Here is a 7,599-nt window from a genome sequence, read left to right on the forward strand (position 1 = left end):
GGGAAGATCCCACATGCCGCGGAGCGGCTGGGCCCGTGAGCCATGACCGCTGAGCCTGCGCGTCCAGAGCCTGTGCTCCGCAACGGGAGAGGCCACAGCAGTGAGAAGCCCGCGTACCGCAAAAAAAAAAAAAAAAAAAAAAGTCAAAACATCCAGTGGGTTATGGAACTTAGGCTTTGAGACAGTTACTCAGGAGGTTTCACACTCTGAGGATTAGCCTTCTTGCTGTAGTGCATGTACAAGTTGAGAAAAGTGTCATGGATCGCTTTGTAAGATCACATCAGTGCTACAGATAAATTTCATAAGTAAAGCTAGGAACAGATTCATACTGCCAGGACTATAAGACATGGAATGGGAGTTTAATGGGTACAGAATTTCAGTTTTGCAAGATACAAAGAGTTCTGGAGATTGTTTGCACAACCATGTGAATATCCTCCAAATTATGTAACTGTACACTTAAAAAGTGATTGCATTATGTTGGGAAAGCTTATGTATATTCTAATATTTACAGTTAAATAGATTGAGACCTATCAAGAAAACTCTCTTCTTTTTTCTTGGTGTACTTCTTATTTTTTTACTTTTTTTTTTTTTTTTTTTTTTTTTTCCGGTACGTGGGCCTCTCACCGCTGCGGCCCCTCCCGCTGCGGAGCACAGGCTCCGGACGCGCAGGCTCAGCGGCCATGGCCCACGGGCCCAGCTGCTCCGCGGCACGTGGGATCCTCCCGGAACAGGGCACGAACCCACGTACCCTGGATCAGCAGGTGGACTCTCAACCACTGCGCCACCAGGGAAGCCCTTGGTGTACTCCTTTTAAGCAACAACAATGAAAAAGAAAAAAAGGAAGAAAGAGAGGAAGGAAGGGGAAGAAAGGAAAGAAAAAGAAAGAAAGGAAAGAGAGAGAGAAAGGAAGAAAGAAAAGGAAAGAGGGGAGCCAGACTAGGGCTCACTGGCTCATTCAGTCTTAAGCAGTGGTCCCCAACCTTTTTGGCACCAGGGACTGGTTTTGGGGAAGACAATTTTTCCACGGACTGGGGGCGGAGATGGGGATGGTTCAGGTGGTAATGCGAGCGATGGGAAGCAGCAGATGAAGCTTTGCTCGCTCACTGGTCACCTCCTGCTGTACGGCCCAGTTCCTAACAGGCCACTGACAAATACCAGTCTGCAGCCCAGGAGTTGGGGACCTCTGGTTTAAAGAATGAATCCTGAGTAGAATTATTTTTTTAACTAGGGCTGAAATTCAGATATGCCCAAGTGTGGATGCTGAATCCAGACCCTGCAGCTGTGCCTCGACCATGATGAGTGGAGGGAGTGGTCACTCTGTAGCTACTTGTTTCTCAGTAGATCTAGAGCTCAGAGTTACACTTCTAAAGCTTGTGATTGTGATCTCCACAAATGCTACCAGATGTTGATTGTTCCATATCAAAACTGTTAGTTCATCAAGTGGTGAACAAGCTGCCATATGCCAGACTCTTTTATGAAGCTTTTGGGATATGGCAGTAATAGACAGACACGGGAACTTATATGCAAGTTGGGAGGAGACAAACAGAAATCACTGAACAAAAAACAAAATAATTTTAGTCTCTGATAAATTCTGTGAAGAAGTTAAAATAATTTAATGTGATAAAGCATGACTGGGATCTAGAAGATTTTTAGCAATTTTTTTTAGCAATAAGAATAGAGGAGGCATCTCTGAAGAAACAATATTTGAGTTGTGACCTGAAATGATGAGAAGACAACCCCAGGATGACTGTTGGAAGAATGGTCCAAGCAGAGGGCACACTGAGTGCGAAGGCTTTGAGGAGGAAAAAAGCCAACATTGCTTGGTGATGAACAAGGAGCAGAGAGTAAGGAAATGAAGCCAGAAAGGTACGTAGGCTCTAGCATATAAAAAGAGTTAGAAGCCGTTTTAAGGAGTCTGAATTTAATTCCAAGTGCAATGGGAAGGTTTTAGTTTGGGACCTAAATGATCTGACATGTACTTTAAAAAGCTCCCTCAGGCTCCTGTGTGGGGGATAGCTTGTTGGAAGATTTCTTTCCTGTCCTGGTAGAGATTGATGGAGACTTGGTCTGGGGTTGTAGCAGTGGAGGTAATAAGAAGTGGTTGGATTTAAGATACAGTTGGATGGTAGAAAAATAGACTTTTCTAATGGACTGAGTAGGAGATATGAAGGATAGAGAAAAGTCAACAACGACTTCAGGGTTTCATCATAGCCTGAGCCAATGGATGGGTGGTGATGCCTTATATTCAGATAAGCATGAAGGTGAAAGATTTTGGGGTGTGAGGGGTGGTGATAGATTTGAGGGAATTGGTCCTAGACATTTCAGAGCCTAGTGAAGAGATTAGGGGAAAGAGATGCTGATTGACCTGAGTATATGTCTGACCCTGCTTGCTCCTTAATTAATGTATACCTACAAAACCCCATGACACAGTTTCATTCAAGGGGCACTTCAAGCCTGGGCCATGATGTTTACCAGGATGCAGTCACGTCTTATGACAACCAATGCCTGGTATTAAGCCCAATCACACACAAGTCCAATGACAACTTCCCTTGCTGTTTGGTGAGTCTTTTCTGCCTTCTCCCACCATATTTAGTAGGGGCTACTTCAGTATATCATGTCCAGGGGTAATGGTAACAAAAGAGATTTCTCTGTGTTTTTACTTCTGGGAAGTTGCTTGCCCCATGTGACCTTTTTTTCACTCTTTTTCCAGCAACTTTCTAATTTTGCATATCAATAAATATATGGGAAGATCAATGTTTGTCAAGCAAAACACAAACTTAATATTCTATTCCAGAGCTAACAGCTGATAGATTCACAAAATACTGAATTCACAAGTGTTTTATTGTGATTTATAATAAGAAAAATACATACATATGTAAGTATATATATATTTATATATATAATATATACATTTATATATATATATATATATATATATATATATATATATATATAGGTCTTCATCCCCATTTCTGGCACAGAGCTCCTAAAACCCTTGGAATTTTCTAATAAGTGATGACAGCAACATAGATGTCTTGTGTTATGTTAATGAGGTCACTTTTGGAAAGCCCTTAGGTAACTTAAGGATGGAGGCTGGTTGCCAGGAGACCCAACTATGTGATTGGAGAATTGGAACTTTCAGTCCTACCCCCTAACCTCTGGGGAAGGGAAAGTGGTTGGAGGTTGAATCAATTGACTATGTCTGATAATTTAATCAATCATGTTTATGTAATGAAACCTCCATAAAACCTCAAAAGGACGGGTTCAGAGTGCTTCAGGGTTGGTGAACACGTGGAAATTTGGAGAGAGTAGCATGCCTGGAGAGGGCATGGAAGCTCTGTGCCCTTACCCATATCTTTCCCTATGTATCTCTTGCATCTAGCAGTTCCTTAATTATATATTTTTATAATAAACCAGTAATCTAGTGAGTAAAATGTTTATCCAAGTTCTGTGAAAACTCTAGCAAATTAAACCAACCCAAGAAGGGGGTCATGGGAACCTTCAATCTGCAGCCCCATTGGTCAGAAGCATAGGTGATAACCTGGGCTTGTGATTGGCATCTGAACTGGGGTGGGGGACTGGGGTGTGAACACAACACAATCTTGAGGAACTGAGCCCTTATATTGTCAGAATGGAGTTGAATTGTAGACACCCAACTTGTGTCACAGAATTGCTTATTGGTGGTGTGGGAAAACCTCCACACATCGGAATCTGAGTGCAGAACCCACTTAACCAGTTACAAAAAAGTATACAGTAAAAAATAAGTCTACTGTTCTCAGCCCCTGGTATCCCTTTCCAGAAAGCAACTGTCATTAATAGTTTTTTGTTTGTCCTTCCAAAGATGTCGCATATATTAAAAGTATATAATTATTTGTTCTCTTAACCCCTTCAAATGATAGTATACTACATGTACTATTCTGCACATTGCTTATATCTTGGAAAACTTCCCAGATTAATGCATATAGAATTACCCTGTTCTTATTTATAGCTACATGCTATTACATTACATGGATATTTGATAGTGTATTCAAACAGTTCCCTTTTGAAAGACAATTTCTTTCCAATCCTTTGGTATTACAGTGTCAAGTAATAGATCAGCTATACAGTAATTTTAACACTAACATGCTATTTTACTCGTATACAGGGGAAACCAAGCAATAGATTGATTTCATCTAAAAATGAAAGGAAAAAAAAGCCAACAGGAATTATATAAGAGGAAAGAAAAAAAGGCAAAAGGAAGAAGAAAAATGTGCTGACAATGTGTATATGTGACCTGTATTTTTCTATCCTTAGGTAAGCTGCTGACTACCTGGCAGTGCTCAGAGGCCAGTTGGGGTATTCTGCCTTGGACCATCTGGATAGATCATTAGAGAAAACAATTTCAGTTGGTTACAGAGTCTTTGAAAAACCTTGAGATTGGAATCAATAAAGTATATCTGAAAGGCTGTCCCAGGAAAATCATTTTCTGTGTCTCTGGTTAGCAGTTTACCTTATTCAAGCCAGGACTGCACCATTTCCCTCATTGGATTTCCTCACAAAAATACTGCAGGGAAGAATTTTGCATGTGATTTTACATGTGGAAAAGTATAATGGTAGCATCAACGCTGACAACTGGATTGCTGGATTGAAAGATATGTGCATTTTAACTATGAGAGATGTTACCATACTGGCCTACACAATATACCGTCAACTTTTTCCTCTTTACCTCCAACTCACATTTAATTTCTAGTATTTCAATACACACTGACTTGATTTAGAACACAAGAATATTTCAAATTTTACCAAGAAACTTAATTGCTCTTATTTTTCTTAAAACATGGAGCCATTTCTTTTTGTATTTTGTAAATAGATATTTATTGGAGTTATAATTGCTTCACAATACCATGTTAGTTTCTGTTGCACAACAAAGCAAATCAGCCATATGCATACACATATCCCCATATCCCCTCCCTCTTGAGCTTTCCTCCCATCCTCCCTATCCCACCCCTGTATGTCATCACAAAGCACTGAGCCAATCTCCTTGCGCTATGCTGCTGCTTCCCACCAGCCAACTATTTTACATTCAGTAGTGTATATATGTCGATGCTACTCTCACTTCACCCCAGCGTCACCCTCCCACCCCATGTCATCAAGTCCATTCTCTATGTCTACGTCTTTATTCCTGCCCTGAAACTAGGTGCATTGTACCATTTTTTTTTTACATTCCATATATATGCGTTTGCATAAGGTATTTATTTTTCTCTTGACTTACTTCACTCTGCATGACAGACTCTAGGTCCATCCACCTCACTACAAATAACTCAATTTCATTTCATTTTATGGCTGAGTAATATTCCATTGTATATATGTGCCACATCTTTTTTATCCATTCATCTGTCAGTGGACATTTAGGTTGGTTCCATGTCCTGGCTGTTGTAAATAGTGCTGCAAGGAACATTGTGGTGCATGTCTCTTTCTGAATTATGGTTTTCTCAGGGTATATGCCCAGTAGTGGGATTGCTGGGTCATATGGTAGTTCTACTTTTAGTTTTTTAAGGAAGCTCCATACTGTTTTCCATAGTGTTTGTATCAATTTACATTCCCACTGACAGTGTAGGAGGGTTCCCTTTTCACCACACCCTTTCCAGCATTTATTGTTTCCAGGTTTTTTCATAATGACCATTCTGACCAGGGTGAGGTGATATCTCATTATAGTTTTGATTTGCATTTCTCTAATAATTAGTGATGTTGAGCGTCTTTTCATGTGCCTCTTGGCCATCTGTATGTCTTCCTTGGTGAAATGTCTATTTAGGTCTTCCACCCATTTTTTAACTGGATTGTTTGTTTGTTTTTTTTTAGATTTAGCTGCATGAGCTGTTTGTATATTTTGGAGATTAATCCTTTGTCTATTGTTTCATTTGCAAATATTTTCTCCCGTTCGGAGGGTTGTCTTTTTTTTTCTTCTTCTTCTTTTTGGTACGCAGGCCTCTCACTGTTGTGGCCTTTCCCGTTGTAGAGCACAGGCTCGGACGCGCAGGCTCAGCGGCCATGGCTCACGGGCCCAGCTGCTCTGCAGCATGTGGGATTTTCCCGGTCTGGGGCACAAACCCGCGTCCCCTGCATCGGCAGGCAGACTCTCAACCACTGCGCCACCAGGGAAGCCCCGGAGGGTTGTCTTTTGTCTTCTTTATGGTTTCCTTTGCTGTGCAAAAGCTTTTAAGTTTACTTAAGTCCCATTTGTTTATTTTTGTTTTTATTTCTGTTAATCAAGGAGGTGGGGTCAAACAAGATCTTGCTGTGGTTTATGTCAAAGAGTGTTTTTCCTAAGTTTTCCTCTAACAGTTTTATAATGTCTGGTCTTACATTTAAGTCCTTAATCCATTTGGAGTTTATTTTTGTATATGGTGTTGGGTAGTGTTCTAATTTCATTCTTTTACATGTAGCTATCCAGTTTTCCCAGCACCACTTATTGAAGAGGCTCTTTTCTCCATTGTATGTTCTTGCCTCCTTTGTCATAAATTAGATGCCTATATGTGCATGGGGTTATCTCGGGGCATTCTACCCTGTACCACTCATCTATATTTCTGTTTTTGTGCCAATACTATACTGTCTTGATTACTGTAGCTTTGTGCTGTAGTTTGAAGTCAGGGAGCCTGATTCCTCCAACTCAGTTTTTCTTTCTCAAGATTGCTTTGGCTATTCAGGGTCTTTTGTGTCTCCATACGAATTGTAAGATTTTTTGTTCTAATTCTGTGAAGAATGCTATTGGTAATTTGATAGGGATTGCATTGAACCTGTAGATTGCTTTGGGTAGTATAGTCATTTTCACAATATTGATTCTTCCAATCCAAGACCATGGTATATTTCTCCATCTGTTTATGTCATCTTTGATTTCTTTCATAAGTGTTTTATAGTTTTCTGAGTACAAGTCTTTCACCTCCTTAGGCAGGTTTATTCCTAGGTATTTTATTCTTTTTGTTGCAATGGTAAACGTGAGTGTTTCCTTAATTTCTCTTTCTGATTTTTCATTGTTGGTATATAGGAATGCCAGAGATTTCTGTGCATTAATTTTGTATCCTGCAACCTTACTAAATTCATTGATTAGTTCTAGTAGTTTTCTGGTGGCGTCTTTAGGATTTTCCATGTATAGCATCATGTCATCGGCAAACAGTGACAGTTTTACTTCTTCTTTTCCAATTTCTATTCCTTTAATTTTCTTTCTTCTCTGATTGCTGTGGCTAGGACTTCCAAAACTATGTTGAATAAGAGTGGTGAGAGTCGACATCCTTCTCTTTTTCCTGATCTTATTGGAAATACTTTCAGTTTTTCACCATTGAGTATGATGCTTGCTGTCGGTTTGTCATATATGGCCTTTATTATATTGAGGTAAGTTCCCTCTATGCCTATTTTCTGGAGACTTTTTATCATAAATTGGTGTTGAATTTTGTCAAAATCCATTTCTGCATCTATTGAGGTGATCATATAGTTTTTATTCCTTAATTTGTTAATGTGGTGTATTACATTGATTGATTTGTGTATATTGAAGAATCCTTGCATCACTGGGATAAATCCCACTTGATCCTGGTGTGTGATCCTTTTAATGTGCTGTTGGATTCTGTT

This window comes from Grampus griseus, assembly GCF_964374135.1.
Source record: "Grampus griseus genome assembly, chromosome: 4".
In the NCBI taxonomy this organism is placed as follows: Eukaryota; Metazoa; Chordata; class Mammalia; order Artiodactyla; family Delphinidae; genus Grampus; species Grampus griseus.